At 37.7% G+C, this 20,867-nt stretch overlaps 2 long non-coding RNA genes across 2 annotated transcripts; one reads left to right on the forward strand and one right to left on the reverse strand.

Annotated features, from left to right (window-relative positions):
- Nucleotides 1-4,657: 4,657 nt before the first annotated feature.
- Nucleotides 4,658-20,116, forward strand: LOC124292333. Its single transcript, XR_006902426.1, has 3 exons — nucleotides 4,658-4,668; nucleotides 6,417-6,423; nucleotides 20,011-20,116. It is a non-coding gene; the product is annotated as an uncharacterized LOC124292333 (long non-coding RNA).
- Nucleotides 13,605-20,090, reverse strand: LOC124292331. Its single transcript, XR_006902425.1, has 3 exons — nucleotides 20,008-20,090; nucleotides 19,758-19,762; nucleotides 13,605-13,616 (listed from the first exon to the last, which is right to left on the reverse strand). It is a non-coding gene; the product is annotated as an uncharacterized LOC124292331 (long non-coding RNA).
- Nucleotides 20,117-20,867: the final 751 nt, after the last annotated feature.

A 20,867-nucleotide genomic window follows, 5' to 3' on the forward strand; every position in this document is an offset into this window, starting at 1 on the left:
AAGATCATCCAATAACCACCTGATTGAGTAGGCTGAGGTGATAAATAGTTATCAAAATTGGACTAACAGTTTTCTTTGGCTATTGTTTTCAGATTATTTACTTTATTCTTTTGCTTTTTTATCTGACCAGAGATCGAAATGACTTCTCTTTTCTTTTAAGAATTTACGAGGGGCGTTGAAAATGTAAACTATATTTTTGATGTCCAATGTTTGAAAAGCTTTCATTTCATTTTGAAGGCATCATTAGCAAAGTCCATTGGGATATAACACTGAGTTTGGTTTTACGCCGCTTTTAGCAATATTCCAGCAACATCACGGCTGGGGACTCCAGAAATGGGCTTCACACATTGTGCCCATATGGGGATTCGAACCCGGGTCTTCGGCGTGACGAGCCAACGCTTTAACCACTAGGCTACCCCACCGCCCCTGGGATATAATATTTCTTTAAAAATTGCAGAACGTGAAAAAACGACCTGTCATTTGGTACCTCTTGGATAATGGTATGCCTTCAGATAATATCATATAAATTATGTTCAGTATAGTATTGGATGACTACCCGTCATAATCATCATTCAAAGATTTGGATTGTTTGATTTATATTTAGACGGGGCATGTTTTTTAAGGACATCCCCATTTTAATCTTTCAAAGACATTGTGTCCAGATATACAATATATTGAGAGCTGACACTTGTGTAACCATTCACTATTTAGTTTGAACCCTTGGCATCATATATGAATAAGTGAAAACATTAGAATAAGTTATGTCCTTATGATTACCTCATCTGAAATGAGGGTGGGTAGTGTCTCCAAAACAAGTTCTTTCAGTAAACACGAAGCGGGGAGTCACTTGAACAAGTGATTGTAGTTTCAAATTGCCTTTTTCTGCACTTTAATATCTCATTTTGATTCTAGCGGACTTCTACCAATCTCAAACATACAAAATGTTTCTTGCACATTTTGAACCTAATAACTGACATTCAATGTGGTTTTCGTAAAAACAGAACTACCACTGATCACTTAGCGCATTTAGAATCATTTGTCAAAAACGCTGTAATTAATAAACAAAATGCAGTGTCGATCTTTTTCGATCTAGAAAAAGCATACGATACAACATGGAAATCCGGTATTTTAAAAGATTTACATGACTTTGAATTGAGAGGCCGTTTGCCTCAATTCTTATCCAAATGTTTAACTGACATTTAATTTTAAGTCCGAGTTGGTTCTACCCTGTCTGGTCATTACAGTCAGGATCAGGGTGTCCTACATGGCAGTAATTTGTATGTCACATTGTTTAGTATAAAGATTAACAGTTTAGCAAAGGTTTTAAATAATTCAATTGATAAACATATGTTATATTTGAGATTACACTTACTCAGTAAAGAACAGATTCTAGTACTTTTGGGGGCGTTGAGTCCCATCCGGGATTCGAACCCACACCCTCAGAGTCAGGCACCTAATCGCCAGCACACAAGATAAAAAGTCAAACAAAATGGGGATCGTGAGGCTGGAACATAGCAAAGCAAATTTGCATAAAAAATAATACATAAAAACAGCTGCATTTGTATCATATTCTAGGTGAGACTGACTACTTTTTGAACGCCCCTCGTAGATATACCCGTTAGAACGTTAGACCCCCCACCCCCACCTCTACATGCATGTAAGTGTGTTAGATATAATAATAATAATGTGTCCATTTATATAGCGCCAAACTCCACACTAGGTATGCTCATAGCACTAACAATCAAGGCACCACATTATTACCCCGGATAACCCAAGATGCCTAACAGGCACTAGAAGGTTATAGTCATATGACTTTTTTCCACCATTTTCCTGCTGGGTGAACAGAGACAATTTTGAACAAACTCACTTGCCTAAGGTGAGACCACATGTGTCACATGTGCTTCGTTGTGGGGCAGGACTCAAGTCCTAGAAACTCTCAGGAGTCAAGCTGCCAAACACGGTCACCCATCCAAGGACTCTCCGAGCTCGACGCTGCTTAACCTCACCGATTTCTGACCTGAGCTTTAAGCACAGGACCACGCGCCACCACGTTAGAATTTTCCCTCTGTAAATGTTTACATATTAAAACAGATATTTGCCAAACTAACATGATACAGAGGACATTTGGATATATTTTATATATATCAGTACGAATATCATTTTTCGTCATTTAGCTCAGAGCACCCTTGATACTATGGTTGTTATATTTTCCATAAGTATTTATCAATCAATTTATCTGTTCGCCCAGTTCATCTGGTGTTCGCACATCGTTCCAACGCACCTGGGTACTACTTTTAATCAACATTTGTCAATTCTTTCTTGAGTTATCGCACTAACAATTTTTATACCTGCAAAACCCTCGGATTTTGCTGTGACCTTGCAAATTATCTCAAGGTCACTAAATTCAACTGGTGTCGGGGAATCTCGCCTCGACACCTTGGTAACAAATTTTATCAAAATCAATCATTTCTTTTTTAGTTATCACCCTAACAAGCTTATATGATGTATGGAATGCAACGAAAACCGAACACATGCGTATTTACGAATGATTAAAACTGTTATTACAATTTACGTAATATTTATTACATTTTACCGTAACTAAAATTATTACAATTTACGTCAATTTTTATTACAATTTACGTTTCTATTACAATTTACGTCAAGTGTGTATTTTAAGATATTTGATGCGCAGATACAGCCGATATTACTGTATGGGGCAGAAATCTGGGGAATACATAAATTTTATGAAATTGAAAAGGTTCATCTAACAGCTTGCAAACGTTTTTTGAATGTCAGCCCTCAAACACCTACTGCTATTGCATATAGCGAGTGTGGAAGATATCCTCTCTTTATAAACGCATTGTGTAAAACTTTAAAATATTGGTTAAAGGTTATTCATATGCATCAAGATAGAACCCCCTTGAAAGTGTACAAAATGCAAATGTATTACGATAACTGTGGCTATAAGACATATGCTTCATATATTAGAGAAATACTTTTTTCACACGGATTTGGTTACGTCTGGATGTCTCAGACAGTTGGTGATGCAGCTTCATTTGTAAATAGATTCAAGACTGTTGCAATCAATATTTTTTTTCGAATCATGGAATTGTACATTGAATAACAGTTCACGATACCGTATTTACCGAGAGTTTAAAAGTCTGTTAACTCCAGAAAAATATTTATCATGTATCTTGGACAAAAAGTTTCGAAATATTTTGATCAAATTTAGATGTGGGTTATTAAGGTTAAAGTATAATGAGGGAAGATGGTTAAATGTTGAGGTTGCAGAACGTAATTGTCCATTGTGTAAGCTGGGTGTGGAAGATGAGTATCATTGTATTTTTATATGGTGAATATAACTCCCTTAGATTAAAATACTTGCCATATGTATATCAGAAACAACCAAACTACTATAAATTTAAGTCCCTGTTATCAACAAATAATGAAACACTTTTAAGAAATTTGTGTAAATATATTTTCATGCTTATAAAATCAGAGGGTGGGACAACTTAGGAATGGCCAGCGAGTCCTAACTTGACGCATAGAAGGAAGCGAGCTTCAAAGACATAATTTATTTCATTGGAAAGATCTCGAGGAGATGTACCCAAAAGTTCATGTGCCAGTGCGCTCACGTGTTCATAAGCTCACAAATTGGCTCTGAAAATGCATTTCTGCAGAAATTTCCGGCAGAATTTATTTTTTCCGCAGAAATTTCTGGCAGAATTTATTTTTACCACAGAATTTTCTGGCAGAAATATTTTTCCCGCAGAAATTTCTGGTAGAATTTTATTTCACTACCAGAATTATCTTAATTGAAAAATATTAGACACCATTTTAGGATACTCAATATGGACTTTCTTTAAATGATGTTATTTTCTCCTGTAAACAACTTCAAGTGGGAGGGATAATGGTTCCCAGAAGTAGATCGCCGCACAAATCTTACAAGGCATTTTTAACATCTTATCAAGACGAAATGAAAATAAAAATAATATGGTGATTTCTTTATACATCCTTTATTCACGTTCTGTATTACATGAGTTTCACTGGACAAAGTTACAGTCATTTCATCTCTGACATGAGCCCTGTTGTCTTTGAGTGCCAAATGTTTCAGAGATAGATCCTCTAGGAGAAATGTGTGTACAATATATATATAAATAAATGTCAGGGTTGAGATTGCGATCTGATCGGATATTCTACCTTCGCAGTCTTTACCAGTATCCTACTAGTAGAGATTGAAATCGGATCCTACCTGTCAGATCCGATTCTACCAATACAATTTCAATTCAACTGGTAGAAACTCTGATTGTTCTGTAGGCAAACAACACTTTATTTGCTGAACAATAATATTCATTTGTTATGCATGTTATTTAAAATATGAAAAATGTAAAGAAATTCAAATAATTCCATATCAATGTATCTCACTTTAATACAAATTGCATTAATTGATAATGTCCTAATCATGACCATTTTGTTGATACAAACTATGGTTCAACATTCACATATGAAAAATCATATGTAGGATCAGAATGGAGCTTCCACTGGTAGAGATCGTAATTGCATAGGTTATTCTATATAATAAGTTTCTACCAGTACAGACTCCGCTTGCAATCTCTACCCAGGCATATATATCATCTCTCTATATATACATTGTATATATACTGTATAGTTTAGTTGAATGAATTCATGTATTCAAGTCATTGAAGGCTTAATATTAGCATATATTCTGAACAACATGAAAAACACACTCAGTCTTTATTTATAAATATAAATGCATTCAATATGTTTGGACACATACTAGATACATAAAAACAATATTTGATCATTTATATATTCCTAGAAATGTCACCAGCAACACGCTTAACATGACCAGCGTACCGAGCTGAGATGCCTAAGCGACAATGTATCACTGTTCAAAGTGACAATACCCGAGAAAATCTAATTGTTTTCACACCTGACAATTGGTTGTTTATGGGGCTGTCCCTATAACCGGCCACCGTCCCGGTTCGGTTGTCCCTGGTGGCCACAGCAATTAACGATTGCGTAATCCAGAGAGCGGCCACTCAGGGAAAACACCAAAACAATGTCGGGCGGTGCCGCATGGACAATACACGTCTTTTGGGTTCTATCCAGTACGTTTTGTCTGTTCAGTTAAACACCAGATGATGATATTTTGTTGATTGTAGGAAGACATTAACAGAGAACTTTGTAATGAAACATACATTGGGCCCGCACATTTAAGTTTCATATCTTTAAAGTTATAACTTTATAAATATTCTCTTTCATGTAATCAAAATACTTTTTTTCTAAACGATGCATAGTTTGATAGTTTATCCATGTATATTGTGGTATTACACAGATATGATATAAAGCAGCATGCGCAAATATATTTAAGTCATATGACTGCACCCCCAAGTACTTACAAAGTCGTATCGGAAATATTTATTGTCCTGCAGCAACAACAGGTGTGCATTGTCTGCCGAACTCAAATAACAATATAAACCCGCATACCATGCAGATTTTATGTGGTACAGGAAAAGGTAGGCAACGGCTCAGTGTCTAGTGTTGTCACAAAAATTTTCACATGACTGAAATAACTAAGATACGAAAAAAAAGAATTATATGCATGAATGGGAGGATGGGTGATTTACGATAAGGGTTACTATAATTCATTGCAACTGACAAATCTCAATTAGAGAGGGGTAATCATAATTATCAAAGGAGCAGGTGCCCACTCTTTGCACAGATCAGACTTTACAGGGATTAAGTAAAGCAACATGTAGGCATGCATCAAAGGGATTAACAGCAAGAACTATATAACATGTCATGTATTCAACAACAACTATAGAATAGTGGTAATAAAGCAGTGACAACAGGAGGAAGTCAAATGTCCAAGAGGTAGAAAATATACATGGCTGGAATGCTCTGCTAAGTTGTTGCTATCAGTTCATTGTATGCAGATGGGATGAGATATCCTTCATCTTTGTTAATGGAGGGTTTTGTGTCCGTGGATTTGAACTGCTTAATCCATGTTGATGTATATATAAGTCTGCTACAGCTCCTCAGTCTCACTTGACAACGGTATAAGAATCTATACTGAAACGCCGCATCCTATATAATAAAGACGTTGTCATCCATGAAGCGAAAATGTGTTGAAAGAACGATATGAATGTAAGTCACTGACGTGAGGCTCTAAAATCAAATGGTGGTGTGCAAATCATATGCGTTTAATTCGTGATTGGAATATTTTTTTTATTGTATGTTTCCTTTCACACTCGTATTACGGTGGGCAGACAATAAGCCCACTGGGATAAAAAGCCCTCGGACAAAACCCCCCTAGGCTAAATGCCCCCAGGACAAAAAGCCCTTGCAAATTTCAACCCATAGGATAAAACACCCTCGGTGTATATTTTGAGTTGACAGGTGATAACATGATGTTTTCTAAGCAATTCCTCCCACTGCTGATAGTTGTTACAGGCTCCTCAGTGACGATGTTGTTATTTAAACAATGGAATGAAGTCTGCTAAATGTTGTTTCAGAGAACTGGCTTAAATTGGTCACTTCCTCTTATGTTTGATTTCGTTGGGCAGGTACTCATTGTGGTATGTCAATGAACATGGTGTTTATTAAGATGGTCTATTAAGATGGTCAGCGCTATTATTATTTAAATGAATTGCTGATTTCCTGCTACCTTCTTTAATGTTTGGAATCCAGCGGCCGGCTATTGGTGACGGTGTTCCCAGCACTCGCTTTTGACTGGTATAGGACACAATATTAGACTGGTATGAACTGTAGCACAAGTATCAACTGCACAACTGCATTATGTGCATGTCGATTTACATTTGTGAAGTATGTGCTATTCCCTCGCGTAATGGGTTTCCGTGGTATTAAGAAATTTACGACTATGAATATGATCGCTCATATTGCAAAGTCATATAAACATAATATAGTGTTAGACGACATACCTTTGTATCATTTAATGTCAATAAAACACTTTTTGTCATTCTGAAGTTCATTGTTGTCCGTATCGGACGACAGGCGGCCATTGTGCACAACTTGGTGACGTCGTATGTTTCCGTGGTATTTCCTTCAGATCAAATTGCGCACAGCACATGTCACAATCTTACACATTGTCAACAGCCGATCCGAGAGTGTCAATGTAGGTTTACAGTAATATCGAAGTTGTTAAATTGTAATACAGTAAACGATTTTGTAGAATTAACACAATAGTCACATTTCTTCAGCATAAATAGACATAAAGTTGCATTAGGTTTAATAGTAGATGACTGTACGTACGCAAATTGATGAAAGTCTGAACATATTTTGCTCAGAGCTGTGCCGATCAACTGATGAACGTAAACAATCGATAGGTGGCGCGATTTGGCGAGTGGCTCGTGAGAAATTATGTCATTAGAAAATACCACGGAAACCTAAGTACCACGGAATCATATGACGGCATGGTTACATATGCTATTTAATGTTATATTATATTGTATTGATGTGGGAATGAAAAAAAGATTTGTTGGTATTCTATTACATCTCTTCATTGAGGACCTTTGAGGGCTTTTTGTCATGGAGGCATTTAGCCTAGGGGTGTTTTGTCTGAGGGTGTTATGTCTTTGTGGGCCTATTGTCCTACCACCCGTATTACAACACAAATCATAAAATAGATAAGATCTATATTATGATCTCGGTAGCAACAGCATGGAGAGTGTTGTTCAGTGACAAAACAATGTGAAAATACATCGAGGACACTTACGCAATGGATTGATAATATATCTAAACGATATCAAATACAGAACATCATATAACATATAGTGTAGTAGTTATGTACTAAGCATGTGTTTCAAGAGGAGGTGCTGCTTAAAACTAAATCCATGTCTACATCTATTAGCCATTGTCAGACAGGCTTTGTCGCCACTGTAGTAGTCAGGCTGTCGAAGACGAAGTCCATTTCTTAGTTAGCTGTCCTTATTATTCTGATCTTCGGTATGATCTGTTTAGAAAAACTAGTATCTTTTACCCACATTTTGCTCAGTTATCAAACACTGAACAAGCTACACTCCTCTTACAAACAGAAATTATTGTTAATCCACTGGCCGCTTTAGTTAGCCGTATGTACCGGCGTAAGCTATCATCCCTATAAATTTCTTTCTTTTTCCTTGGGTCTTTCATATGAGTGATACTCCTTAATGTTTTAATCTTATATTTTATACATTTTATGCACATATTGTCTAGTGTGTCTCATTGGCCATCTGGCCTGGTGTCTGTATTTTTCTATGTCTTTTTACCGTTGCCATTTTTTGACATGTACATTCACGTGACACAAAAATAAACTATTTTGTCTTGCCTGTCTATAAATATTTTAACTACCAGTCCTACGTTCTTTGAAATATATTTGGACTTTGGACCGTAGCCTGGGATGTTGATACGCTTTACAACAGATTACGTGAACACCCAGTGGGGCGTGGAGGGAGGTGTGGGTGGTCGTGTACACCATTGTGTTTGTTTTGCAACGCCAATAACCTTTCTCAAAAGATGTGCAAAAATGGTGTGTGTATGGTGTAGTGTGCAGATTAGCCAAGAAGAACGCGTTGTTCATCCTGCAAGACCGTTCAGGCAGACGGTGAAAATATCTCTATTCGTTAAGTCGGCAAATCACAGATACATGTTATTGTGAGTACTTGATAACTGAAGCAACGTTTCTGTGTAGGTTCTCACACCATGTTCAAGCTAACGGTGACAAAAACCAAGTGATTAGAATGATCGAATGCTGTGACAAACATCGTGTACTTGAAAAACAAGGGGTAGATAATTGGACGAGGCCAGGTGGGAAGTAAGAACAATAAATAGCACAGCCATGAAGCCGATAAGCAGGACGGATTAAGTTGTAAAAACAGTCATAAAAAACGGGTGCTGATTGATAAAGTCTATAGCGTGGTCAGCCATTCGTAGGCTATGGTATGTAGTACCCTTCGTCAGTAACTACATTCGCAGCGCTCGTCACACGTTGCTTTATGCAATGAACAAGAAGTTGCTATTAACAAAATGATTAAGAAGCCGCATGCTAGAATGCCAATGAAACATACAATCATAATTGCTGTTCATAACGTTGTTGTATAATATGTATATATATACAAGCTACTTTAACCGACCTTGTACACCTGAAACATAGTGTATCGAATATATGTAACACAGAACTGAACCAAAACATATAATGTATTGTCTAGTGTCATGATGATATGAATTGTTGAAATTCCTCAAACCGGTCTTGGGGGTAATAACAGAAGTGTATATAGTTTTAGTTTCCTGATCATGAATCAGTTATTGTCATTCTGATGCAAATACCCCAAGCCCAACAAGATCAGATCCAGATCAGTTGATCACACTGATTGCTAATTACCTAAAATAAACAAGAAGTGGCCCACACGCAGGTGTCTCATAAATTATCTGATACAGGTGAAAGGACGGTCAAATACACACTCTCCCAAATAATGAGTCATTACGAGTATTTACACAGGATGGTATTTGTTGGGATAGTTTATTACTACTGTCTAGAACACATGTTTTCTACCCGCATTACGTTATTACACAAACTTTTCACAACATAATGCAGGATTTGAAGAAGTGAAACATTTCAAGTTTTATACAATATGTATATACATGCATCCCTGTCTCAATTCACAACATAATAATATTGTAATCAGAACCCTTGACCTGAACACTCACCACTTGCCTACTACCTATGGAAGATTCGTTCTGTTAGTTCATTTCCGGGAAGACGACAACTGTGATGTTTGAAACAACAAATCAGTGGAGCATGCAAGGATTTTCAAGTCGACTGTCTCTGGAGAACAACGGAGGTTCTGTGTGATTTTAAGTACATGGATGATTCTAAATTGTTAACCGGTAAATAAATGAAATACTCCCTCGAACCATTATTTACACCCCTTAAAATACATATGACATTTTTATCCGTGACCATTTTATCGATAACAAATAATTTATATACATTTGAATGTCATTATTCAACTGTAGAAATATATAGTTTAAGTGCAGTTCTTATCTAGGCACATCCATGATATCCGCGATGCAGCATTGCGTTTGTGACTCACTCTAAACATGTATCCATCTATACAGAGATACCTTCCTCCACGTGAGGTTGGAATGAACTTGTACTCTAACTGCTGATTTGCCATTTCGAAAGTAATGCATTGGATTGCGCGGATAAGCAGGAAATATACCCATAATAATTAGTGAGTAAATATCAACAAATAATTAGTGAATTAAAATCAGTGTCAAAGGCAATCAGTAGTAGTGAATCAATGTCAATCAGTTAGTCATTTTTTAAAATAAATCAATGTCAATTAATAAGCAGTGAGCTGAAATCATGTTCATATTACAATGTGAGTTGATATCATGAAAATGAACACCGATTTCGTTATGCAGTTCAGTTTATAGTATAACCCACCTCACTAATCCATTAAAACAACATGAGTCTACCTCGGCGAAACATTAACACTGTAATACCAAATGTCGTCTTAAGGGAAGACACCTAATCCTGATTCGATTATTGTAAGACTGTTTGAAAAATAGCTTCATTGTGGTTTCTAGAGTACACATCTGCCATATACAATGCAGTGTTCCATTGTACAGTTCAGTGACTATACAAACAATAGAGATACATAAACCATACCAAAGGGACAACGGCACTCATGTGAGAGATGAAATGAATGCAACTTAGCCCAATGAAACTCATGTAATACAGAGTGTGAATAAACGATGTATAAAGAAATAATCAAATTTTTTTATTTTCATTTCGTCTTGATAAGATGTTAAAACATGCCTTGTAAGATTTGTGCGGCGATCTACTTCTGGGAACCATTTCCCCTCCCACTTGAAGTTGTTTACAAGAGAAAACAACATCATTTGAAGAAAGTCCATACTGAATTATCCAAAGATGGTGTCTAATATTTTTCAATTAAGATAATTCTGGTAGTGAAATAAAAAATTCTGCCAGAAATTTCTGCGGTAAAAAAAAATTCTGCCAGAAATTTCTGCGGAAAAAATAAATTCTGCCAGAAATTTCTGCAGAAATGCATTTTCAGAGCCAATTTGTGAGCATATGAACACGTGAGCGCACTGGCACATGAACTTTTTGGGTTCATCTCCTCGAGATCTTTTCAATGATATAAATAATGTCTTTGTAGCTCGCTTCCTTCTGTGTGTCAAGTTAGGACTCGCTGGCCATTCCTAAGTTGTCCCACCCGGCCTTCGTAGGTCGATGCTCATGCTGCTGATCACTGGATTGTCTGGTCCAGACTCGATTATTTACAAACCGCGCCATATAGATAGAATATTGCTGAGTGCGGCGTAAACCTTAACTCACTCACTCACTCATGGTGATTCATGGTGACTGTCTGGTCCAAAATCGTTTGTTTACGAACAACTGTTATAGTATAGTATAGTTGTAATAGTGCTGAAACAAATACATACTCACGATATATATAGTCAGAACTATTCAATCGATTTATTATGGAACTGGACATGGCTTTGTTACTTCTGTGTACTATACCAGAATTTTGGAATTTTAACCCCGAAAATATATTTTAAATTGTTTGATGCACAAATCCAACCGATTATGTTTTATGGGTCTGAAATTTGGGGATTTCAACGTCATGAATGTCTAGAGAAACTACACCTTTTAGCATGTAAAAGGTTTTTAAATGTAGCGCAAGCAGCACCAACTTGTATGGTTTATGGAGAATGTGGTAGACATCCGATATATATAAATTCACAAATCAGATGTTTAAAATATTGGTTAAAGATCCTTGGAATGCACGAACAAAGAATCCCCAAACTAGCTTATAACATGCTTGTACATTTAGATGATAGGGGTAAGACAACATGGGCGTCTCATATTAGAACTTTATTTTCTCATGGCTTTGGATTTGTGTGGCTAAATCAAACAGTTGGTAATATTAACCTATTTCTTAAGCAATTTCGAGAACAATCTCTTAGCATGTATTATCAAGAATGGCATTCCTGTCTAGACAATAGTTCAAGATACCAGTTGTACAGATAACATAAGAGCTTAATTCAACCAGAACTATATCTATCTGTATTGACATCTAGAAAAATCAGACGCACACTTGTCAAGTTTCGATTGGGCTTGTTAGACTTATCAGTAAATAAGGGCAGACGATTTTCAATAGAGAGACGTTTAAGGATATGTCCATTATGTAACTCGGCTATAGAAGATGAAATTCACTTCGCTTTTGTATGCCCACATTATGCTGATTTAAGAAAAAAATATATCCCAAATAATTACCTGTTAAAATATCCTTCATCTGCCTTTGCTTCCATTCTATCTTCCAAAAATGAAAATGTAATACGTAATCTTGCGCTTTATGTAAAACATGCTGTTTTCCTTAGAAGCAATATCTTATCTGAACTGTAATTTCTTTGTGAAATGTCTGTAACATGTGCTGTATATATACTTGTATTACTTGTATATGGGCCGGAGGCCTTAAGTACAATAAATATCTTTGACTTTACTACAAAAGAAAGTACACACCTGTTGTTTTGAGACTATAAAAACAACGTAAATAGTTTGCAGGCAATGTTCCAATTGGGTATGATATATCTGGTGTTATTGCAACACGTACACAATGTTTCTGACTTTCTAAATATTACGCTGTTTTCAGGAAATCAGTTTACCAAAGCATCAGGTGTGTACTTTTTTTTGTACGTCAGTATATGTTGGACCCAACGTGTCTGAACATTGCTTGACTCAGATTATCTGTCTAAAATCATCTGAAATGATGAAAGATTCTTATATATAATCGGTTTGGCCACAAAGTTCATGAACTTATTATTTTAAAAATCAATTAATGTATCGTTCTGGCATTTTGGGGGATATCCGCTGTAAAAGCTGCACATTTGGTATTTTCATTTACGCGTGACTAATTATGCTGTACGTCTTGCACGAAATATTAAGTGTTTTTGTCGTAAAAGAGGTTTTTTCTGCGGTCTGAAATAGAGATGATGCCGAGAGCTATATATACTCATGCCAATAATGGTTGTCACCCCCTTAATTTTTTTTAATTGGAGAGGGGTGTGGGGGTTTGGGGTGGGGAGGGGGGTGCCAACCATTATTGGCATGAGTATATATCCCGTTAGTCGGCTCTTACGACAAGCATGGGTAACTGAAGATCAGTTCTGACCCCCATAGATACGACGACAGGAGCTTATGAATCAGTATCAAATAGTGATGCGGGAGTTGGTGTTGCTGACCCTGGAGGACCCAGCTTGAGGCATTGCGGTCTGTCCGTACATAGCTTCTCTGTCTGTAACCATCTGGTAATAGTGAGAGGAAGACTACTCCTTTTTTAAAGTCTCCTTTGGTATAGAGCTATACATATACCTTTGTTATGTAAACAGCCTCCGTGGTGTAGTGGTTACAGCGTCCGCCCGGAGAGCGGAAGGTCGTGGGTTCGATCCCCGACCGCGTCATACCAAAAGACGTTAAAATATGGTATTTGTTGGTCCCTGCCTGGCGCTCGGCACTAATGGGTACAACATGGACTGGTCGGCTCGGAGTCAGTATAATGTGTCTGAGTGGGGTATTCATGCTTCACTGCGGCATGGTATCTCAGTGAGCTAGCACTATAAAACCAGCTTAAATCTGGGCTAGTACAAGCAGCCACACATACACACACATGGACATCGTCATATGAGCGAAATACTCTCAAGTACGACGCCCAATGTCGACGTTTCCCTCACCTCCCTCAGTTTAGTATTGAGACCGGAAGGTATATCAATACTGAAAGAAATAAAAGACTGCGTTGTAATAGATGTGTGGAAGACGAGTGCAACTTTCTCTTAATGTGTCCTTCTTCTAGAAACCTATATACCGAAAAAGTATTAATTATATCGTTCTAATTCTAAGTTTAATACCCTTATGTCGACCAACGGTTGTACCCAAATTAAGAAATCTTGCAATGTATATTTAGAGACCATTCATTATTTATGACTAGGGGGCTAATGATGATTTTAAAGGGGCACCCATTTTGTTGGGGGTAGGGGGTCATTGATTTTGTACATGAGATGTTTAGGGTGTCACTTGCTTTGTACATTTATTTTAGGGGGTCATTCACGTTTTACATGTTTTTCCATAAAACTCATCATCACCAACCCCACAATCCCCCTCCCTTAGCCATAGATTATGAACGGTCTCTTACCATGCAATGTCAGTCCATACAACTCTAACTTGAATATCAACAATATATCGAATTATAACACTTGTGTATGACATGCACATGTAGTTGGGGCCTACACAACAGGAATATAGAGTTGAACTGAATTGAGAGGAAAGCTATGTGTGCTTATCGACCCATCACCAGGATATACTCGGTGATGATTTGACGGTAGCCATTTTGTCCATCAGCGCATCTTGCCACGTGATCACCGAAAGGAACGGACGTTTTGGCAGAATGGGCCCCAGGAACTGTCAGGTTGTAACGTTTTCCTCAATCTCTGAAATGAGTGAGTGAGTGAGTTTAGTTTTACGCCGCACTCAGCAATATTCCAGCTATATGGCGGCGGTCTGTAAATAATCCAGTCTGGACCAGGCAATTCAGTGATCAACAGCATAATCATCGCACTGCGCAATTGGGAACTGATGACATGTGTCAACCAGGTCAGCGAGCCTGACCACACGATCCCGTAAGTCGCCTCTTACGACAAGCATGGGTTACTGAAGATCAATTCTAACACGGATCTTCACGGTAGTCTCTGAAATGAATAAACCCGAGCAACATCAGAATCCGTAAAAGATATGATGCTACATTTGGAATAAGAAAACACATTACGCTACTGCCCCAGATTTGGTCATTGTACTACATTATTCTTATGTCATAATGGTAACCAAAATCAAGTGTTTTGCTGGGGGGTATTAAAATGGACTCCGTCCGTGCGTGCGTGCGTGCGTGCGTCAGTCCGTGCAAATTCGTCTTTTCCGGAACAGAAAATAAAAACGGTATTTCTTCACCAAACTTGGCACATACATAGGTCTGGTGGTGAACTGGTGCTTTTTGCTAATTTTGGATTCCTGGATAAAAAGATTTTTGCGTTTCCCAAGGCAACAAGTTTGATTTCGACTGAAACTGGTATTGGGGCTCTTTTCAGGAGCAGTACATTAAAGCCTTTCAATACTCTCCTGCCATTGTGTGGATATTCAAGAACCTTATGACATAAATCAACAGTACCACTCTATTTCCAGTACTGAGATACCTCAAACCATGGAAGCACTCAGGCAGTCTGTTGTTGATAAAAGCATGCTAGTATATGAATAGTTTACATCTGTATATTTTCGTTAGATCAATGTGAAGAGCAATGTTTATAGTGTCTTACAGATCTGGATTTATGTGTATATGGTTATAATATTTGCCATAACTAGTTGACATATTCATGAAGAGTATTTTACCATTGCGGGGCATATTGATGACTTTGTCCCAAAACTTGGAATTTTATGCAGGCAAGATGATGCGATTGAGATGACGTTCATAAACAATCAATAAATAAACTTTCTTTGTCGCCAAAGTCAACAATGAGTGACCTTGACCTTCAATGTAAACCAGTCCCTGGATATGTCCGTTATGACGTCTCGAAAGTTTTATAACTTATGAAACAACTAACTGTGGTGGACGTGAATCACAGGAACCAACCGAATAAGTACCACATAAGTTCAAATTAGCTAACAAATTGTAATACATTTTTCGTTTAATGAAGTCAATTTAATCACCTGCAAAGGGTACCCTTGTCTCTGTGTACGGCTTTCAACATCATGGCCACCAATGGGATACAGGGAATGGTTGCTAGGCACCAGCCAATGGTAGCGGCGTAGTCAGGATAAACATACGAGTCATATATTGCAGGTGTGTACTGGACGAGGGTGACAATGGATATGGACTGAAAAGGGAAAAATTAGTGCCGTAAATATGCATCGAACTATCGATGGATTGCAATTGTTGAGTCTCCGATAGCAATTAATCGATGGTAGAACCGAAAAACTATCGATGCATCGATAGTATGTGTGACTATCGATAGTTTTGTAATTGACTTCCGTTGATAAATGAGCGGAGCAAAATACAGGATGTTTGGAAGCAGACCTGTAGCTTCATTGTTTTAACTGTTACTTGATCTGGGTTTCAAGCTGCTTGCCAGTTATTAAAAGATACTGAAACTACTTCAATTTGTTTTGTTTTTTATAAGATATACATTCATATGCGAATGACTTCAAATTTGACAATTCAAGGAGAAAAAAAACCTGCTTCAATAGTATCGCAATAGTTGGCCTCAATAGTACACTGGCCCAAAAAAGAAACGCATAGGTGAAAATCCAGTGTTATCAGTGATGCTTTAATAACTTAAATTACACAAAAAGTAATGATAATAGAGCAATAAAAATTCACACAGGTATTGGGACACGTGTATCCAAAAACATACAGTCATTCACAGTGGTATTGAGAGTCTCTGTTTTTTGATGGCACGGTCACAAAGTCAGTATCTGGTGTGACCACCACGAGCCTCAATCACTGCTCTGCATCGCCTGGGCATAGACTGTATAAGACGTCGGATCCGCCGTTGTGGGATTCTTCTCCACTCATCCTGCAACGCATCGACAAGCAGTTGACGTGTCTGTGGTTGCGGCTGTCGGCGTCGTACACGTTGATCCAATTGGTCCCACAAATGATCAATTGGGTTAAGATCTGGAGATTTTGAAGGCCATGTTTGAACTGTAATGTTGTTGCTGGCAAGGAAATCTGTATGCTGTATGCTGTATGCTGTATGCGGTCTTGCGTTGTCATGCTGGAAAATTTCTCTTCTAGCGTCAATTACGGGAATAACATGACGTACCAGGATTTCATCACTTTAGCGCACAACATTCAAATTCCCTTGGACATGCACCAGCTCTGTTCTGTCATTCACAGATATGCCTGCCCACATCATTACACCTTTGCCGCCGTGTCTGTCGACCTCACGAACACACTGTCGAGCATATCTTTCATTTCGACGTCTGTAAATCCGCATCCTGCCATCATGTCGATACAGCATAAACCGCGACTCGTTGCTGAACCAGATCCTCCTCTAGTTCAAGAGGGTCCATGGCCGAACGTTCCTGCTCCATTGAAGACGTGCACGACGATGGTGGTGTCGCAGAACAGGTCCTGTATGTGGTCGCATCGGTCGGATTCCATGCTCTCTTAGGCGATTCCTGATGGTTTGTGCAGAGACTCGACGCAGCCCAGGAACATTGTCGGCGGTGTACGCTGCAGTGACGGTCCGATTTCGCAGATGAAACACCCGGATGAAGCGGTCTTGCGCTGGAGTTGTCACCCTTGGTCTCCCACTCCTAGGACGATCTCTGGTCGAGTTGTGCTGCGTGTAGCGCTGCCAGAGACGGGAAATTGTACTCTGCCTCACGTTTAGATGTCTGGCAACTGATGACTGGCTTTCTCCAGCTTCCAAGTGTCCAATCGCTCTGTTTCTGCTTTCTTCGTTTAGTCGTGGCATCTTGAGGGTCGCATATACAGAATTTCGGAGAATGAATCGCAACAGGACTGCTGGCTTTTATACCCATCAGTATCAAGATTCAGATCCCGTATTTGCACGTGCATCATGCTTTCAGATTTTTCTACATGCAGATTATACGGGGATTTTTTCAAGGTGCTGTGTTTTGGCGAATAATCACCAAAGGTTGTGTTTGCGTGTGTTGGATAATTGTATGGGCTATATTCACACTTAATATTAACATTGACAGTAATTCCATGCCATATTTTTTCGAAACAATCTACTTTGAAGATCAGAATTCAGCTATGCGTTTCTTTTTTGGGCCAGTGTATGTTGCAATATATCGCTATCAACAATAGTTGTTTCCCCCTCAATAGTAACCACTAGTAAAAATGGTACTGTGTTGGCTATATAAAAGATGACAATTTTTGTCTCTGATAGTTCGACTGTCCTATAAGCGTGACAATATGCTGTTTGTTTCCATGTTGATGTTTGTATTTGTTTGTTGTTTAACGCCGCACTCAGCAATATGCCAGGTATGTGAAAGCGGTTTGTATATAATCCAATTTGGACCAGATAATCCAGGGAGCGACATCAAGAGCATCGGTCTACGCAATTGGGATACGATGACACGTGTCAAGGAAGTCGGCGAGTCTGATCAATTCAGTCGCTTCTTACGATAAGCATGGATTAGTGAATACCAATGTCCTATTGGTCATTCTTGATATACTCATGAGTACCTATTGAATAGGGTCGGGTATTGCCCTGATTTAAGAAATATTGCAATACATATTGTGATATGCTGACTGAAAGGTTTCTGCCGAAGTGGCAGAAATTCATAACAGCTCTCTGTGTGCGACATCATCTTCTTAGATGCTGTTACACCATACTACCAGGCCGCCTGTCCCCATTGTGAATGGCTGTGTGCCAATGGTTTACCGATAAATAAAATGATATAGAGCCTTAATGTGGAATGTTTAATTGAGGTATTGCAACAAAGGTTTGAGAACATAATGATAAAGTATAGTAGCAGTATAACATAAGTTTCATGGTCAGTGCTTCAACTAAATGCACTTCAATGCAGTTTGTAATTATCGTTACTGCATGTCGGTGATTCAATAAGATTAAACTCCAATATAAGCATGACTTAACATGAACTATTGCAAAATGAAACAAAAACATGATTTAGGTGAACCACTTGAGTTTACAATCTTATCTGACCTCCAGTAACTAAGATTCTTGACTAGAATGCCATTATACAGTCTCTACAAAATGTATAAGACTTAGACCTTTATGATAAATTGACAACATACGTCTCATTATGCAACAAACAAAAATAACAAATAATGTAAATTGTGAAATGGTCACTCAGAGCCAGAGCCGCTACTGATAAGTAGAGCCACTTATAATGATACTCCCACTTGTAAAATGTTACATGAAACCAAGAGAAATGAAAGCATATTTGGCACTTTTAGAGCACATTTTGTTGCTATCGAAATCAAGGGCAGATAACGTTACTTTTTCATGACCAAACAACTATACCTTACCAGAAGAACTGTGGGCGAGATCGCCATGTGATTTTGAAGAACAATGGAGCTGGTCTCCCTGTCATCAGTTCAATGTCGGCACTGAATCGATTCACTCCTGGAAGTTGAACTATAGTTAGAGCAGATCATTGACTCGTCATCATTGAAGAACATTCTGTTTCCAGTTGTAAAACAATCTTGTAATTCTCATTCTCTTTATTTCCGGTACTGAAAGGCCACAGGCCTGTAGTACAATACATTTGCAAAACAATATCTACACGCACATGTAATACACACGAAGAAGAGAAGATAATCAACTGTAGGTTACATTATGTTCTGAGATATATTCTGTCCTAAACAACATGGCATAGTAAGTAAACATGGACAAGTTTTGAAGTATTGTATGTTTTTTTGTTATTTAACAATGCTTGGAATTTATAAAGGTTTGGATGGACAAAAAAATATTTCTTAATATAAAACTTTCTCAGGGAATTATAAACAGGTGAATAAAAGAAAATGATATACATCTACTATTTTCTTTTTTGACAGTTTTAAATCTTCCACTTTCGATAAATATCATGTAAAGAATATCTCAATCTACACAAGAAAGATACATTTCTGTGTCAAAAATTCATTTAAACATCTTATAATACAAACATTTACTGCAAAGTGATATTTTTTCAAACAATTCTTGCAAATAAATATATTTTAATCTTCTTGTTAGTTCTAAAATTCACTTATCGTCAGAGTCAACATATTGATCGTTCCACACAAAACCAAACCCCTTAGGGAATAGAATATTTCTGACAGGAGAATCCTAATTTGTGTCTTCATTTTATCGACGAGCCTCACCATACTGCAACATTTCTTTCTCAGCCTATAAGAAGGCATCTTCAATAATCTTAACCAGTATGTTATAGCTCTGATATTTGTAAATAAGTGCATCGGATATCTACCGCATTCTCCATACACCATAGTATTCGTCGTATTGGATTTAACACGAAGAAATCTTTTACCTGCTTCCAACTGAATGCTTTTGATATCACTGTAATAATTGAAACCCCAGATTTCAGTTTCATACAATAAAATTGGCTTGATTTCGGTATCATATGTTTTAATGTATTAACGTATGTCTCCAAGTACATTTAATTGTTTAAAGATACCAATCATGACCTGTTGTGCTTGGAACAAATCGTAGTTAACATGTGTTGTCCAAGATAGAGATTCCCAAATATTTGTACGAACTGGTGCATTCTAATTTTTTACCTTTGTACAACAGTTTCTCGTTTCTTGAAAAACGTCCCCCCTGATAAAACATTCATACAACTTCTCTGTAACGAAGACATGTTGGAACATTCATACAGCTTCTCTGTAACGAAGACATGTTGGAACATTCATACAGCTTTTCTGTAACGAAGTTATGTTGGAACATTCATACAGGTTCTCTGTAACGAAGACATGTTGGAACATTCATACAACTTTTCTGTAATGAAGACATGTTGAAACATTCATACAGCTTTTCTGTAACGAAGTTATGTTGGAACATTCATACAGGTTCTCTGTAACGAAGACATGTTGGAACATTCATACAGGTTCTCTGTAACGAAGACATGTTGGAACATTCATACAACTTCTCTGTAACGAAGACATGTTAGAACATTCATACAACTTCTCTGTAATGAAGACATGTTGGAACATTCATACAACGAAGACATGGTGGAACATTCATACAACTTCTCTGTAACGAAGACATGTTGGAACATTCAT

This window comes from Haliotis rubra, unplaced genomic scaffold (genome assembly GCF_003918875.1).
Source record: "Haliotis rubra isolate DU_JTF1 unplaced genomic scaffold, ASM391887v1 Scf513, whole genome shotgun sequence".
Lineage (NCBI taxonomy): Eukaryota > Metazoa > Mollusca > Gastropoda > Lepetellida > Haliotidae > Haliotis > Haliotis rubra.